Source organism: Misgurnus anguillicaudatus, chromosome 20 (genome assembly GCF_027580225.2).
Source record: "Misgurnus anguillicaudatus chromosome 20, ASM2758022v2, whole genome shotgun sequence".
Classification (NCBI taxonomy): domain Eukaryota; kingdom Metazoa; phylum Chordata; class Actinopteri; order Cypriniformes; family Cobitidae; genus Misgurnus; species Misgurnus anguillicaudatus.
The window spans coordinates 13,722,218-13,740,608 of record NC_073356.2 but is presented as its reverse complement, the minus strand read 5'-3'; the positions used below and the strand labels follow the sequence as shown (position 1 = coordinate 13,740,608).

Below are 18,391 nucleotides of genomic sequence, written 5' to 3'. Positions count from 1 at the left end.
TAGGGAAAACTCCTCTTCCACTTGAGCAATAGCAGGCAGCTGCAGGATCTCTTAAACCTAAATAAAATTAAATCCTAATTTCTATTTCTAATCGAATGACTTCAGGACTTCAGTCTCTTTAAAAAAGCTCAAGATGTGTTTTGTGCCAAGAGAGGTCACACTAAATACTGACTGATGCCTGAAGAAGGCATTTAGTTCTGAAAATTGTTGTTTTAAAATGCTGTGTACATATTTCTAGTATTTTAGTTTGTATCTTAAAAAAGAGTGAAAAATAAATATGGATGGACATTAAAACTTTGATAAAACAACAAAGCTGGTGGTGGTGACCAAAAGTAAAATAATAAAATAAAATAATAATAATAATAATAATGATAGTAGACAATAAGTAAGAATAATAAGTGTTGTGCAGTTTTGTAGAAAAGTAGTACACTTCCATAGTGTACTTAAAGTGCTTTATTTTCGCACACTAATTTTGATGATAAACAATGCTATATTGAGACACCTAAATATGAACTAAAATTTGCTAAAAATGTATTTAAAAAATGTATTTAGGTACCACTTGTAGTAAACTTGAACACATCTTTGTATGAAAGTTGAGTTCAAGTTTAAAACAGGTGTTAACTAAATTCATTTTTTAATACAGAGATAGTATGTTAAAAGTGCATTAGTTCATCTTCATGGTGTCTCAAAATAGCACAGTGAAGTACACTTAGATAATCTTTAAGGTAGTAGGTACTAAAGAGGATGTTTGTTTTATACATTTTAGCAATATTACTTGAAACTGTCTGATAAAAGACTATTTATTAGGTGCACTGAAAGTAAAAATATTAATATACGTATGCACAAGATAGGGCCTTAAAAACATCAGCCAACACAAGCCAGAGGGCCAATCACTGATGCAAGACCACATCAGTGATTGGCCCTCTGGCTTGTCAATCACTGCCATTACGATCCTTGTGAGAGACGTGCGCGCTCCAGTAACTTTACACAGGCGACGCATGCGCATAGCGTATGAAACTCCGTCTTAAGTTTTGGTTTGTTTTCATTGTCGATCCTGCTTTCCTCCTCGAATTTGCACCATAAAGAAATGCGAAGGAGGAGGCAAAAGAAAGATTTTTTTTTAAGACGCTAAGAAGAGGAGAAAATTGTCAGAAGAATGTAATTTTAGTATATTAAGCACAAAATTAGTGTGCGAAAATAAAGCACTTTAAGTACACTATGGAAGTGTACTACTTTTTCACCTGGGGATCTTTAGATGGATGACAAAATAGGCAAAAAAGTCATTTATCTGTGCTGCTCAGTTTTACATGGGCATGTACAACTAAAATTTCAGAAAAGTATGTAAATTTTAGTGCATAGCCAAATAGGGTGCAAGTACTCTGACAAGTATTGCGTGACAGAAGCAGACATTGTTGTCTACACATCAATGTAATTGTTAACAATAAAATACAAAAAAATACAACTGTTGCATTTTCTTCATTTAACATTACATAAGAAATAATTATTATATTGCTTAATTTGTTATTTATTTATAATTATATTTAATAATTAAGTGCAGCATGACTAAACTTCTCGCTCTTGCAATGAGTTGTTTAATATCAGCCATTAAAGGGGACATTTCACAAGACTTTTTTAAGATGTAATATAGATCTTTGGTGTATTCAGAGTACGTATGTGAAATTTTAGATCAAAATACAATATAGATAATTTATTATAGCATGTTAAAATTGCCACTTTGTAGGTGTGAGCAAAAATGTGCCATTTTGGGTGTGTCCTTTAAAATGCAAATGAGCTGATCACGCACTAAATGGCAGTGCTGTGGTTGGATAGTGCAGATTAAGGGGCGGTTTTATCCCCTTCTGACATCACAAGGGCAGCCAAATTTCAATGACCTATTTTTTTACATGCTTGCAGAGAATGGTCTTCCAAAACTAAGTTACTGGGTTGTTCTTTTTCACAATTTCTAGGTTGATACAAGCACTGGGTACCCAGTTATAACACTCTAACATGGAAAAAGTCAGATTTTCATGATATGTCCCCTTTAAAGCATGTATTGATATGCATTTTGAATTTTCACCAGAAATACTATGCCATCAGGATACTAATCTTTATTTTGAAAATTATTAAAAATGGATAGCTGGCGAATTGGGACGCAGGAACTGACACTTTTCTTTCAATGCCTGAAGAAGCTGGTTTATTTCAATTTGAAAAAAGAAAAAAAAAACAATTCAGTGACTGACATTCTAAGGCAAAAATATGTCAGGGACAAGAAAAATTGTTGTATTATCATGTCAAAGCATGAGGGTTTACAACAATAAAAAATGCTTGTGAAAGGAAGTCTTTTATAGTTAGGGTTAATGTCATACATTCGATGACCCTTATGGTTTGAGCTAAAGCACAAACGCCTTCAAAGCCCCCACATTTATTTTCGAGATCCTTACCGCATACTTTTGAGAATTCAAGCGGACTCTGCCAGAAGAGAGAGGAAACATTTGTGCGAGCATATGAGACCCAGGAAAACCCTGCACTTCAAACAACGGGACTTCATCAATGTTATCTGTAATCGTTTCAGGCTGCCCCTCGGGTTTAATCGCTTCCAGAGAGAGAAAGACAGAAAGAAATAAAGAGTAGATTCGAACTAAGACCCTCACAAAGCCTATGAATCCAGATGTGATCACAACTCCTAAGATCTCCAACCAGAAAGGATAACAGTAAGTTATCACAGGAAATGACTGAATTATTACATTCACAGACTTAACCATCAGGTAGTGTTTTCATATTTTATCAGTAGATCAGTGGAGTGCCGATTGTTCTCATGAAAATCCTATTGTATGGTCACAAGACAATAAGAGCAGAACGCTTGCAAAATGTTAAGAAACTGTTTGGTCTGCATGTCATAGATAAATGAATGCATGAGTTAGAGGAGGACAGGATGTGTGTTTGAGCCATGTGGACTCGCACTATGTGGTGGAGTTAATCTCTGGCAGCAGCTATATTGGGTGGAGGTTTGGGATGTGACGGGCTAACACCCGTCCAGCCACACCGGATACCACAAAACACTCATAGATCACCCAAAACACAAACACGGAAAAAAAACACTTCATAGATCCAAACATTACTCCAAACATCTCATCTTGCAACATTACCAATGTAAAAGTATGTTTACATTGACAGCAAAGAAATCACTGGACGTCACTAATGTTAGCTGCTGGCCTATCTGCTATTTGTAGGTGGGTATTGCGTCGCACTGCGTTGTATTAATTTGTGCTTACCTATGCTCAATTTGGTAACATCACCAATATCTCTGTCATTCATATTCCCTCAAACTACTTGTCAATTAAAGCCTTTTCATGAACCAACCATTCTGCAAGTTTTCACACGACTCCTTTTCATGGTTCTCACAAAATTTTTCCCATACATTCCTCCAAGCTGCATTCATATGCTCAATAAACCTCAAAAATTCCCTTTTCCACATGAAACAAAGTTTAGGAATGTACATTATTAATGACATGACTTCATTTAAAAGGATCTCAAACATAAAACAGTTAATATGACCACTCAAGTGTTAACTGTTTATTCATAAATCCCACGACAAATCGATTTTCATTTCTGGCTTGGCCCATAATGTTATCCAGTTTCTCAAAGATTGTTAATATAGTAGCCTAATATGAATATTTTCATATGGCTTACACAGACCTACAAAATTTATTTAAACATAGTTGTAGCCCTGGTGATGACAACAGATAATCCTCCATGTGCATTTTGTATCCCAAATCACTCACTTTTTTATTCATTTGTTATTCCCTTACATGAGTGCTCCATAGTGAACTATATGGATACTTGTTACATAAAACATGCATTTTGGTGCTACTAAACTAGATTGTTCCCATTATAACCCCATAGAGTTGTCTAGACTGGGAGTGTCTCTTACAACCAGTGTACAACCCAGTTTCTGTTTTTAAACACACTTTATGGCTTCTCCAGATACTATTTCTAAGTCTGACTGAAATAAAATCATATTATTTACAAATATAAATTCAATGTTTATAGAAATATTATAGCACTTAAGTACTCAAAGCATCAGTACCCACATGCAAAGCTCTATGTTAGATATGATGGAGACCAAAAAGGTATCTGACCCAGTCTGTGCAAACCCAGTCTCCGACTAACGGTTGGCTGAACGTCTGATGCATACGGCAAACTTAACTGGAAGAAACTTCAGCATATTCAAAGTGGTCCTCTGATATTATACAGGATTTCGGGAGACGTGTGGTTGTTGTCACGTTTTTAACAGCCCTCCTGGAAACAACACAAAGCCATCTGATAGAAGAAGAAACCTGCCATGTTTACATCGGTGACAAAGACTATGTTTACATGTACACCAAAATGTGATTTTTCCAATAATCAGAGTAAGGACTTATTCGCAGTAAGACATTTCCATGACTGGAGCTAACCTCTTCACTTCTGTTTACATGCCGTTTTTATTTTCTGATTTTTCACATGTAGCCCAATGCAGAGCACCAATGATGAACTCACATATGCTGTTCATGGTTTTAATTTGCTTGTTCTTATGGACGTATTTCGTTATTCTGTGCTGTAACGAAGAAAAAAATATTATGACGGTTGTATACCCTGCCGTGGCGTTTTTAGAGCTGTTTCTGGATGAAGGCAGACTGCCGACAGCGAGTCGTGTTGACAGAGTTTAGGGAAAACTTCCTATAAGGAAAACCTCAACTTAGACAAATTAATACATCCCTATCTTTTTTCAATGCGTGCATTTGGTCTTTGTGCAGCGCGTCGTGGATGTGTTGGCGTTTGGCCTGGCCCCATTCATTCCTTCCAAACAGTGATGAATTTAGAAGCCACCAAACACTTCCATGGTGGCACAAAATAAAACCTGGCAATTTTTAAGCGGATTAAAAATGAGAACTATATTGTATGGCGAAAGAGCACTTAGTTTGCAGCACTTCGACCTCAGGCGTAGTAATATTGACGGAGGGAGAGGGGGAGTATTCTGGAGCGATGATGTTTCTGTGCGCTGAGGTCGAAGTGCTGCAAACTTGTGCTCTTCCGCGATACAATATAGTTTGTTTATATATTTTGTATAGTTTATATATTTTGTGGCACCATACTTACTCATGTAACTACTCATGTAACAGTCTTTAAATAGGAAAAACATGGAAGTGTTTGGTGGCTTCTAAATTCATCCCTGTTTGGATCCTAAGGAATGAATGGGGCTAGGCTAAATGCTAACACATTCGCGACGCACTGTACAAAGATTTAGTGCACGGATTGAAAAAAGATAGGGATGTATTAATTCGTCTATATTGAGGTAAGAACATAGTAAAATATTGAAAAATAGTTGTTTTCCTTTAAGGCGTGTGACTAAAACACATGCACACTTCAGTTCGGTATAGATGCGATTAAAGCATTTACATGGACGCACACTGCAATTAAAAACTGCATAGACCACCTCTTTTAATATGATTATACTTACTTCGATTATGAGGTTAATCACATTATTTTTATCGAAGTATTGTGTTTACACGAGGTAAAGTATTATTGCAATATTGCCAAAATCCCGTTATAATCAAATTATGAGGGTGCATGTAAACATTGTCAATGCTTCATTAAGATTGAATAATCTCTGTATTTTTAACAGTGTGCGAGGTTTACGGCATAAAGTCTTTCAAAGACATCCAAGAGTTTTGCTTAAAGCAATTAGTGGAATCTAAAAGAGATATTTTAACGTGTTTGCCATTGTTGTTATAAACTTTAGAGACGTTTGTGAATGATGGTTGGACACCGATCTTTTATTGTGGTGGCATCTCCACGCTCCTAAACATGATGTGGCACAAAGCGAATCTGAGGGATTGGTTACAGTTGTCTTATATTGTTTAGTGTTTTTGTGTATTTTGTATTTGCATGTATCAAGCGTGTCGCACAAGCCCTGAAAAATGAAGCCAAAACGTCTCGATCGCCCCCCCAGTGACTGGTCCCAGTATAGGTCATAAAGCCCGCCTCCCCATGTTATTCAATAGGACTTGAGACCAACTAAAAAAATTAATTACACTTCAATTATCTTTTTTCCGAAGCTGGTTTCTGTCATTTACTGTAGTTTTTATCACGCTGATGTAAATTCAAATGTTTGTTTTTAAAATAGGTTTGTGTTTAGTTAGTTATTTAATGATATAAAAACGGTGGTGTCACGTCATGATTGACAGCTGTGATATCGTTTGATATGCGCATTCTATGAGAGCGAGAGCGGGGTTTTGACTTCGCGCCTTCCCTTCCTGCTCACTACTGCGCATGACTGGTCCCGAAATCGCTATTGCGCAGACTCAAGACCCAAGATGTCAGCGCCATATCGGGACACTGGCGGCTTCGCTTTTCACCAATGTAAGAGAGCTAATAGACGTCGTCCATCTTTTTTACAGTCTATGGCATGTACTGTATGTGTGGTTGTACTGCTGCCCCCCTTGGCCAGGACACTCTTGAAAAAGAGATTTTTAATCTCAATGAGTGTTTTCCTGGTTAAATAAAGGTAAAAAAAATTACGGGCCTCATGGGCGTTGGCCATTCAAAGTAGTTCCCAGACCTTCAGTACTATAAAGCTAGTCAAAGTCTACAGGATCAATTCAAAATGAAAGGAATGTGTGTTTGATAAGGGTTGGAACTAAACTCTGAAGGACACTGGCCCTTCAGGAGCGGAACTGAATAAATAACGTAAAGTACGCTGTGTGAAAATATAATCTTGATATCTTTAATATTGACTGAGTTAGGATTGAAATCAATGTGAAACCAATAAGTGAAATCAAACTTGGATGCTCCTAACCTCAAATTTGATTATGAGACTTTAGCCTGGATTTCACAGACTCCAAATTCCATAGCCATGAAAGCAGTGTTCAGCCGGTCTCTAAATGATAACAACTAGGTCAACATTAACCCAAAATTCTGTGATTGAAGGGAAATGTACCATTTCAGTTGTATAACAGTATAAGCAAACAGAAAGAAACCTGAGTCAGCTGGGACACGATTCACATCACTTGCAGTGGTCTCACATTTGGGATAGCGTTGACAGAGGCATGATTCAGACCATTCACGACTTATCGGAGCCTTTCTTAGACCATTGAAGTTTTACCACACAGTGAACATCAGCAAACAGTGCCAACTCATATTAGGCCTGAAAAGTCGATGAGCGGTGTTAGATAATCTGACTCATCCAGAACGCAAATGTTTCAGAGTCTGCCTGCCAAAGACTGACAAGTCAGACATATTCGGGCAGACAGTGTTGAATACTAATAGCTGTCTGCTGCAATGATGTACTGAGATACACTTCAAGCCAAAATCTTGTTAAGACCATGAACACCTGGGGAGCATTTGACCCTTCGGTGAGTAGAAAGTGATATCTTGGTGAACCAGCTGTTCAGTAAAGATTCAGTATGTTTATTTACCTAGCAACTTTAAAATGCATGATTGCATTATTCAGATTTTTTAGTCTGATTTCGCCCCTACTATGATGGACTAATATGGACCAAAGTGTTTACATGACTGCTTAAAAGATTGCCTCAGCTCAGAGTTTTTAAAGTGCATTTTTAAGCAGAATACTGATCAGATTGAGCAGGTGGGAGCTTTCTCATGAACAAGTCATGTAGCGCACCACACACTGCAGTGGGCCGAAGCTTACCCTGCACACGTACAACATGTGACTCAGATCCTGATCCACTCACAGATTTCATCTGCCTTCATGATGCCATTCACATGAATCTTACTCAGAAATATAAAAATCCATCGACTCATCTTTCGCCAGTGCCTTCCTCTTTCAGGTTGTGCGTCAAATGGATGAAAAATCTCAACAATCTGGCCTATGAGATAATTCAACCCTCATGCTTCCACCAACCTAGCAAAAACTACAGCAAGCCATGTAGTGTCAGCACACATTCGTTAGATTTGATTCTTCTATTCGGCTCATTATGAGACAGACAGCGAGCGGTGTGTGTGCCCATTATTGCTGCTCGGCTTTGAGATTAACGTTTCCTCTCACCTCTCTTTGTGTCGAGCATAAGAGGAGCTCCCTGCTGGAGTGCTCACAGCTGAACCCACTGACTCAAACCCCACCACAGGCTGGTAAACTATTCATGAGCCCTCCATTTTTCATGGGCAGAGATGGATGTTTCATGTAGGGGCAGGATGAGATGCAAAGACTGAGAGAGAGAGTTGTGTAAGTGCAAGAGAGAGAATGGCAAGTAATCAGCTCTGAATATTCAAGTGGCACAAATAAAATCAGTGACAAAGCAAATGAGCAACCCAGGCTCACTCGTCATACGTAGCTCTGCCTACATTTATGAATAACCTGAAATGTGTAGCTCCTAAAATGGGTAGCTCCTAAAATGGGTAGCTCCTAAAATGGGTAGCTCCTAAAATGGGTAGCTCCTAAAATGGGTAGCTCCAGGCACAAACCAGTACTTCCTTTTTAATTGGAAGAGAACAGTAAAAAAATATGAAATTGCCCAACTTGTCCATTTAATTCCAATCAAAGTCACTTAAACGCACATCATGGCATAATAATGACCCCCAACTTCCAAACGCTAGCCAAAACACACCACAAATTGTACACTCCCCATACTGAGCAGTACTCTGCTAGACTTTTTATTTAGCGTTGCTGGCAGTAATGGACTTGAGATGTTGATTAGTTGTAAATGGGCGAGAGGCGAGTACGAGCGCCGTGCAATCACGCCATGCCTAATGACGCTCCACAGACCTTTCCTCTCCACAGGGAGCACCGCCTCAGAACGAATGGGTCTGCTCGCCACTTTCTAATTGAAAGTAATGATAATTAATATCATCATAATCACAGTTTGTCGCTGAGGATGTTTATGGGCTTTTTGTGGCAGAAAAAATGAGGAAGCACTTTATAAAATGGCTCTTGTTAACCTTTTAGCTTACTGCATAATCATTTAGCATCTGGTGCATAGCACAAGAAAAATTCACGCTGGCTGTACTGTGAGTAAAAAGTAAGATGGTAATTTGTATTCAATGCTGTCTTCTCCCGTCGGGGTGGTGTGACAGAGATAAATCCTGATAAATGTTGCTTGATATACGCTTTAATGAGCTTGAATTAGAATACGCTCTGAAAACATGGAAATGCTTTGAAGCAAAGGACCAGGCGACGTCTCTGAACATGCACCGGTAGGGATTGATGGCACCTCAAAACTGAATTTGACAGGCAAATCACCGTCACGTTTCACTTGTATATGATAGAGAGTTTTACAGAAAGACAGAACTTCAGCTTTACTCATGATTTTTGTTAAACTGGCTGCTGATGTTGACGTTCATGCTGAACGTTAAATCATCATGAGTGAGCTAAAATATAGCACTTGGATAATAATATAATTATTGGTCATTTAAATGCACTATGATTTGCAGTTTTAGTATGCATGGTAAAGTGTAATTGTACTCAGAATGGGCACAAAAAACTCTACTCACTAAATAAATGGCATTAATCCAATTAACATTAATTGTTTTTACAGCACTATCAACAATAGCCATGTCAGAGTCCCAAAAACAGATGCTCATAAAAGTCAAGCTCAAATGAATGTGGACAGTGTGAAGTCTATGGGGAATAGCCAATCAGGGCCAACACCTGAGGCACGAATTCCACCATTTTGCTCCGACAGTCGCAATGAGACCAAAGATTCCAAATCCAATGGCACGGACAGCTCTCGGTGCTGACGAGCTTCAGGCGGACACACAAAACCACCTTTCCTCTCCTCTGTCCTCTCTTCAAACCAACCCTGTGCTTATTCAGTTAGTTCAAGTACAATCAGGCCTTTTCAATTGCAAATCAGGCTGGTACAGCCGTGGACGAGACAAACGGAGTCCGTATAAAAAGCAACTCTTACTGTAGTGAAAGAAAGGGGAGAAAACAGTTCTTAAGAAAAAGGACATGTGTAGCTAAATTACAAGGGCCCCGAGGACATGCAAATGAGATGGACCTCCCACAAGAACTACCTTTATTTCTTATGCAAACCATGTTGCTCAGATAAGCGCTGCGTGGAAGAAACACAAGGAACGATTGGCCTGTGTGTCAATGCCCCTATTCTGCTGAAGGGTTATAAAGCATTCTTCTCAGAGAACACACTCAATTGACCCACTATTAATAATCCTGGAGGATTAATTAACATGGTTCCTCTTGATGCTTGAAGACAACAGTTGAATTTAACCATCTTTTTAAATAGTCCACTCAGAACAGGAGAGGTGCACACTAGACTCACCTTGCTCTCTAGTCGAACCTTGACATCCAACCTGATCCATCCCACTTGCCCAAATGGCCATCCCACTTGCTCCAAAATGGCCATCCCACTTGCCCCAAAATGGCCATCCCACTTGCTCCAAAATGGCCATCCCACTTGCTCCAAAATGGCTATCCCACACCTGTTTCTGCTTGATATGTGTGTATATACATGTATATCTCCCAAGGGTTTTTCCCTCCTAGGACTTTTATTTTTATTTCCTCGGCTAAACAACCCGGGGTTTTTGTTTTTTTTCTCCTAGGGGGTTTTTTACCCCGGGGAGGTAGCCTGCTTGGGCTTAACTTAGCTTCTTCTTCTCGACGTTACATTAGTAATATGCTCGCTCATAATGTCGCGTCATAGTCGCAGCAAATTGGACTGCTTATGCTATTGTGTATTATGTTATGCTATCTGTCGTTTTTCTGTGCTTTTACTGCTTCTATTAATGTAAAGCTGCTTTGAAACAATTGAGTATTGTGAAAAGCGCTATATAAATAAAATTGAATTGAATTGAATTGAATTGAATAGAATCAAATACTGCGTTAACTGCTATGTCTATTACAGAAACTTAAAGTAGGCAGACTTTTAAAATATTATAGACACACTAGCTTCTACAGCCATGCATATTTTCATGGGTCCATTTAATTTATTTGGTTTGTGTTTTTTCTTGTCACTTCAGATTAAAACGAATCAACAGAAATAGAAATGTGTCAATTACAGATATGTTGAATTTAGATAAAGATATGTAGCATACTATCACACAACTGACTTCTGTATTGCTAAGCTCTCTTAGAGCCTGTTAAAGGTCTGATCAAGTACTTTTTGGCTGTTCTAGTCATTAGTCAATACTCTCTCTCTCTCTCTCTCTCTCTCTCTCTCTCTCTCTCTCTCTCTCTCTCTCTCAGACCACCCACCCTGCTGTCTATCACTCTTCTCTCCAGCTGTGGCCTGCCCATGGCCCATTTGTGTTACTTTGTTTCTTTGTGGCTGAGGTCAGAAACACCCCAACCCCCACTTCTTCTCTCCTCCTTCCCTGTTCTCTCTCTCTCTCTCTCTCTTTCTCTCTCTTTCTCCAGTAACTCAAACAAAAGCTCAAGATGGCCTTTGTGCCTGATGCAGGTGTCCAGGGCCATGAAAGGACCAGGCTGGGAGAGGGGTCCATTCACCCAAACACCCACCTGTAGGAGACCAGATGAGTCAGTCTTACAAGCTCAAAAACACTTCTTACTGTCAGTCGGTTTCATTTGCTGATGCTGGTGTGGGTGGAATGGCATCATTTAGCTTGCAAGGATGATTTGTTGGGGCTTCTGCAACTACAGTGGTCTTTGTAAAGAGGTTACAGATGTTGTCGAACAATAAAAACCTGATTCTTGGTTTATAAATGCTGCACAGCTGCATAATGCTTCTATGTATATCTGAGTTTTGTCTTACTGTGGTTTCACACCGACACCGGCGAGAGCGTCAAAGTGGCCGGAAGTCATTCATTTTTAATGAGAGCCAGCGGCGAGCTCTGGCAAGCAGCGGCGCATCGTGGACGGTGTGAGCGTTGAGGAGAGTTGAAATCAGCTCAACTTTATGGTAATTCCTGCTGAAAAAAACAGCATCAAACCAGCATGGGAATTATGCTGGTCTATGCTGGTTAAGCTGGTGGTCACCAGCATACCAGCACCAAAACACAACATATGCTGGTATGACCAGCATGGGATGCTGGTGCTAGTGCTGGTTTAGCTGGTGCTAATGCTGGTTTAGCTGGTGCTAATGCTGGTTTAGCTGGTGCTAATGCTGGTGCTGATGCTGGTTTGATGCTGGTTTAGATGGTGCTAATGCTGGTGCTGATGCTGGTTTGATGCTGGCTTAGCTGGTGTTCACTAGCAAACCAGCACCAAAACACAACATATGCTGGTCTTGCTGGTATGCTGTTTTTTTCAGCGGATGAGCGATGACGCAAACAATCAGAAGGATGAAACGTTCAACGGCAACCAAACGGAAGGCGGAAACGTTCGGCGGCAACAAATCGGAAACCTCCGCTTGAGAGAAGTCCAGGGAATGCATTCATGCGTCAGAGTGTCCACAACACTTTTTCTTTAGCGTTGTTGGCAGGGCAGCCAGAGCTTTTTTTGACGCTCTCGCCAGCGGTGGTGTGAACCTACAGTTAAGTTGCTACGACATGTAGACAATAGAATGACAATTGTGCAGTTTTAATATAAGCGATTGTCTTCATGACCAAGTGTGTCCTGTATCTAGGTGACAGGACCAGTACTTCAATCAAGTTTCCAGAGGATCTAGCTTTAAAGTAGAGACAAAATTGATACTATTGCTTGCTTTAAAGAGCACCTATTACATTGCTAAAAAGAATGTTTCCTTTTCCAAATACTGTACATTCTGTTGCTCCTTTATAGAGACAGAGTGCAGTTATGCTAATTTACAACCACGCCCACCAGGGGGGAAAACAATCCAACTGTCTCCATTCACTTCGTATTGCATGAGGCTGCATCCTGTCATTTCTGGTTTATAACAAAAAACAGAATAATGCCTAAAAGCTGCTGTGTGACAAGATCTACAGCTAACAAGCCAAAAAAAAAAACAGAAATATGTTTTTATAAGCTGTCGACCCCCAAAAACGAGCGTTTAAAGACACAAAAGTGGATCACCGATTACGTTGGTTTTCATGTTATGACGTGTTGCGCTCTGTCTCTATGCCCTGCCTCTCTGAAACCTGTTGATTTGTAAAAAGCTCATCATTCTGAAAAGCGGTGTGCTCCAATTGGCCAGCTAACCAGAACGTTGTGATTGACTGAATACCTCAAACAAGTGGCGGAAATGTGGCACTCCTTATCATATTTGGAAGATCAGCTCCCAACAGGAGATTATCTCGTCTTTACCAATACGAGCCCGAATCTGATCCAGAAAATCCAGATCACCAAGCTGTTTGATCAACTTTGCCAGCGGGGCTTGAGCAGAATGTAACAGATTGGTAAGGTAAGGATAAAAAAAACATAAAACCATGTATGCATTTGTGATCATAGAAACGACAAACAATAAGAGCTACTCGTGTTTGAGTCATGGTTTGAATAGTCAGTAGCAAATTCTTTAGATATGAAAACATAGACTACTTAAAGGGAGTCGGAAGGGGGGGGGGGGGGTGATAATGTGCATCGTGTCCAATTGGCTGCAGAAGAAAACTGTTGCCTACAATCCTTACATTCATTGTAGTCCAAGAAAAAAAGTTTTCAGTTGGAGAAGAAACATCTTAGGTATGTGTAACTTTGCAGATAGTTAACATGTACTAACACACACTCACACACCAAAAGAAAAGTAAAAATTTTAAAACGGAAAATAGGGTCTCTTTAATTATCTAAATATCATAACAAGCCCTAATATTTTTAGGTAACTTTTAACATCACATCTAGTGCAGTTAATATTGCACATCATGCTTTGGACTACGATGGCAACTCGCACACTTACACAGAGATCTTTTTGTTTTGCTACCTCATCTCACCATTACAAATGTTTACTTTTCATTTACCTGACGCAATTACCCATGGTGAGTTTATTTCCAGAGGGGATTTTCTTACTCAAGTTGTCCAATTATCACAGACCGTGACTAGCGTCCCTCATGCAGGGGGAGCAGAGTCGTAAAATCTTGTGTTTGTGATCTTGACTGGTCTTGGTAGAGCACAGGGGCCGGGTAAAAGTGTCGCTTTAATAAAAAGAATCGCAAGACTTCACTGTCAGCACTGGATAAACAACTATGACCTTCTTGTACACAAGCTCTTGTCAAAATTTCATCTCGAAAATCAGCATATAGTTTTAGGTTACTTTAAGTTATGTCAACTCGTATTAAGTATTTTCTTTTTTAGAATGTATGCATTTAAGAGGTATGAGTTTGTCTTGAAAAGTAAGCACAATCTCACGTTGACTTTAACAAACAGTAACAAACAGCTCCCATGCATCCAGCACTGCCGTCCAACTGGAGTTATCCGAGAGCTGTGCTCATAGGGATCTATTTCATTCTCCACTTCACTGAATGTTGAATGTTTGTTGAAGCCTAACAGTTATCTCGCAATTAGACATTTTTCTTAATCAAAAATTACTTTCTAATTACAGACTGTCAGATGGATTTCCCCTACCTACCAATAATAACCGATGGTGTATTTCCTTCCGAAAAGCTGTCCTCTAAAGTGAGCCTGATTTATGCCGCAATTTATTTCAATTTCATCTCTTAACATGAATATGGATTTTATGCTTGGCTCATAAATCAATCTTGATTCAGTCACCATAATCCGTCCTGCTCCTGGTCTACGAACATCAACCTGAATTAGCCGGTCTGCTCAGCCTCACCGCACAATTACTTCTATCAAGAGTGAAAGCCTTAATCAATGGCTGGCTTGTCCTTCACTGAGCCCTGTGGCTACAGCTCATGAACGCTTGCATATACTGTTAGACGTAACACCGTTCTTTAACATCGGATTAATGCGCCTGCGCATTGTCCAAGTGGCAACTTTCGATAAGACACAAATACAGTGGCCAAGGTGCAATCCGCTCCAAACAAAAAGCTGGTAGCAAACTCCTCTGGGTGTACAGTAGTGTTTGTGTGTCTGTAGCTGGCTTTGTCGAAGCCGTACCTGGGAGCCCCAAAGCAGTCTGTCTCATTGATTCAGTTGGGCTTAAATGTCACTCACAACAGAGTCTAGGCAGCCCTAGAGACAGTAGCAAACTCCAAGCAACAAAGGGGAGGAAAATGACATTGGAGTTCTTCGAAAACAACCATTTATTCTGCTGTGACAAAGAAAAACAGGAGGAGTAGAGCAGAGTACGTCTGTAAATAATTCAGTCAACGTTTCACATTACATGGTTATTGTATATTATATTTGATCAGGTCTAAAATGATTGTGTAATTAAACAGAAAACACACAACATTAACTGTCCACAAATGCGTCAAAGAGAGTTCAAAAATATATCTGCTTTAAAGGGGCCATGGCATGAAAATCAGACTTTTTCCATGTTTAAGTGGTATGGTTGGGTCCCCAGTGCTTCTATCAACCTAGAAAATGTGAAAAAGATCAACCCAGTAACTTAGTTTTGGTGAACCATTCTCTGCAAGCACATGAGAAAATAGGTTGTTGAAATTTGGCTCTCCTTATGATATCATAAGGAGCTCTTATTATAATAATACCACCCCTTAATTTGCACTATCCAACCACAGCACTGCCATTTTGTGCAGAGAAAAGCACAAATGAGTTTTAATTGCAACAAACCACCATCATTGTGATCAGTGTTTGAATTTCATCAGCTCATTTGCATTTTAAAGGACACACCCAAAACGGCACATTTTTGCACACACCTACAAAGTGGCAATTTTAACATGCTATAATAAATCATATATGATATTTTGAACTAAAACTTCACATATGTGCTCTGGTGACACCAAAGCTTTATTTGACATCTTAAAAAAGTATTGTGCCATTGCCCCTTTAAAATAAGCTGTTTTTGTAAAAAGGTCAATTTTGCAGTTAATCTTTTCACTGAACAAACTGCACACTGTCTCTTCAAAGTTTTGCCATTTAAATACAATGCCAAAAAGAGTCCAAATTAAAACACAACAATTTACCTATGCTCAAGTAAGTGGTGTAATTATATCCTATATGCCTTATTTATTAATAACACATTTTTCATCTATTAAACTAAAGTCTGCTAAGCTGTTTTTATATTTCAGAGTAAAATAATTAAAACACTTTCTAATCTTTAATGCAAACTTAAATCTAATGATGACAACTATCTCAAGGGATTGTTTGGTAAATGTCCCCAAGTATTGAAATGATATCTTTAGTCAATTGTTATTATTTTCTGAGTTGTATCTAGCTTGTATAATATATTAGGTTGTAAATATTTCAATATTTCATACAGTAGTATATACTTAGTATATACTTATACTTTTAAAATATGTACAGTATATAAAACCCTGTTGTAATTCCATTATGTTACAAATATAAATGCATATGTTACCTTAAGGGGTGGTTTCCCGGACAGGGATTAGACTAGTCCAAGACTAAAAAATTTGTAAGAGCTGTCCAAACTGAAAACAACTTGCACTGACATATCTTAAAATACATCAGTACCCTCAAAATGCACACAAGTTATGTTTTAAGTAAGGCATGTTTGTTAAAACTAGCTATATTTCCTAATTAAACTAAGGCCTACCCTGTGTCTCCATTCGTTCCCTAGCTCCCGAGGTCGTGAATCAGTATATGGAGTACACAGGTTCGGGCACTGGTAAGGACCCTAGCTCACTTGACATTGGGACAATGTTCACTTATTTTTCTGTCACGTGGCTGCTTCGCGCATTGTGATCAGTCACAGCTGTTACTCATCAACAACCGGCAAAACCAAATTATCTCTGACTTAATTTTAAACAGTACATTGTGAAAAACGCTGTCATTATTCTCTTACATATCCATGCATAAAATTGGGCAATATAATTAATATATATATAATTACAATTTTAAATAAATATTATTATTTTAAATATTGAGTAGATTGTGGCCCCTTGCTGTGTAGCGATGTGTGTTTATATTTAAAACTAAAACGTTTGTCTTTTTAAAAGTTCTGTCACATTTCATAAAGTTTATTGAGTTGGATCACGTGATTTCCGGTAAGGGAACATAGGGACCATCGATGCTCACTGGTTTTTGCGTTGCATTGTGGGAATTTTTAGGGAACGAACGTTCCAGTGCACTGGAAGATTTTTGCGATTGAGACAGCCCTTAAAATGGCAGACTCCCTGATCAGTGCCCTGACTACTGAACAAGGGAGCTGATTGAGACATACCCCTGTCCCCTAGTCATGGTTTAAGCCAGGGGTCTCCAACCTTTTTATAAGCAAGGGCTACCACAATGTATAAAACAATCTGGAGGGCTACTTTTTGATATAGTCTACTTAAAACTTTTTGTTTTACTTGTTTATTTTATTTTATTTGACTTGTTTATATGTTTTAGTATTGTTTAAAATTTTAACATACGTAAACCAAGCCAAGCTAATATAAAAAATGTGTAATGAATAAATATTACAGTTGAGACTTTTAATAGAATGTGCTTTGGCCGGCACCTCACAGACTCTGTGCGGGCTACCTAGTGCCCGCGGGCACCACGTTGGTGAACCTGGTTTAAGCTATTCCCTGTCCAGGAAACCACCCCTATAAATGCAACTGTAGGCTCTTAATAATCAAAGTTAGGTTTAAGAGTTAACTACATGTCAAACAATTGTAGAAAGAAATGTTTTCAACTAAGCTAATAAAAGTGATATTTATTAATTGGAGACACAATACAAGTGAACTAATGCTGCCTAAATCTGATACAATTTTATTTTGATGCAGATTAAGTTTTGCAGAGTAAATAGTATAGCTTTAAACACAAGTATACTCACAACCGGCAACGTCATAGAATGAGATTCACGCCCACTTTTAGGTAAACACAAACCGCCATACAGTATCACATCGAGGAAGTGGACTAGCATTATAATAACATGCCAAAAAGCTGTGTGGTTTACTCTTCACAGCACAGACAGGCTACACATTATTGAACAATATTATCTCAATAATAATGTACTGCATGACATCTGAAGCTTGATTAGAAAGCAGGACACTAGCAACCTTAAACATACAGTTTAAGTTATGTAAGCTTCCCACAACTCCAATGTTTTACAACCTATAATGATCATTGTGTTATTATAGATAGATATCTGCTGGGCTGTCTTAGTGTATGTCCGTTATCAACTAGCCCAAGCCACCTGCCATCATCATCCATATCTTGCTGTTGTGGAAATATCATGAATTACGTAATGCTATCGAAAGCTAAACCAGGCTAGTAGTATGAATGGACACAAAAGTGCACTCAGTACTTTCAAATACGAAGTGACATATAATTACTTGACATGTTTAATCTGAGTGATTTCACGACTGCCGGCTGTATACGGATGTGGCTTTGTGCCGCTATTTTGTATGGAAGTCTGTGGGAAGTCTGGTTTATTTACCTCTAAAAAAGGGGCAGTGACAAAATTGAACGTTAAGTTATCGGATGTGTCGGTAATATGTATGTGAGTTT

At 38.8% G+C, this 18,391-nt stretch overlaps 1 long non-coding RNA gene across 1 annotated transcript in view; it reads right to left on the bottom strand.

The window, feature by feature from the left end:
• LOC141351430 (uncharacterized) overlaps window positions 1-18,391 on the bottom strand; it is a 129,741-nt gene that overhangs the window by 108,082 nt on the left and 3,268 nt on the right. The gene's annotated exons all lie outside the window — the stretch shown is intronic.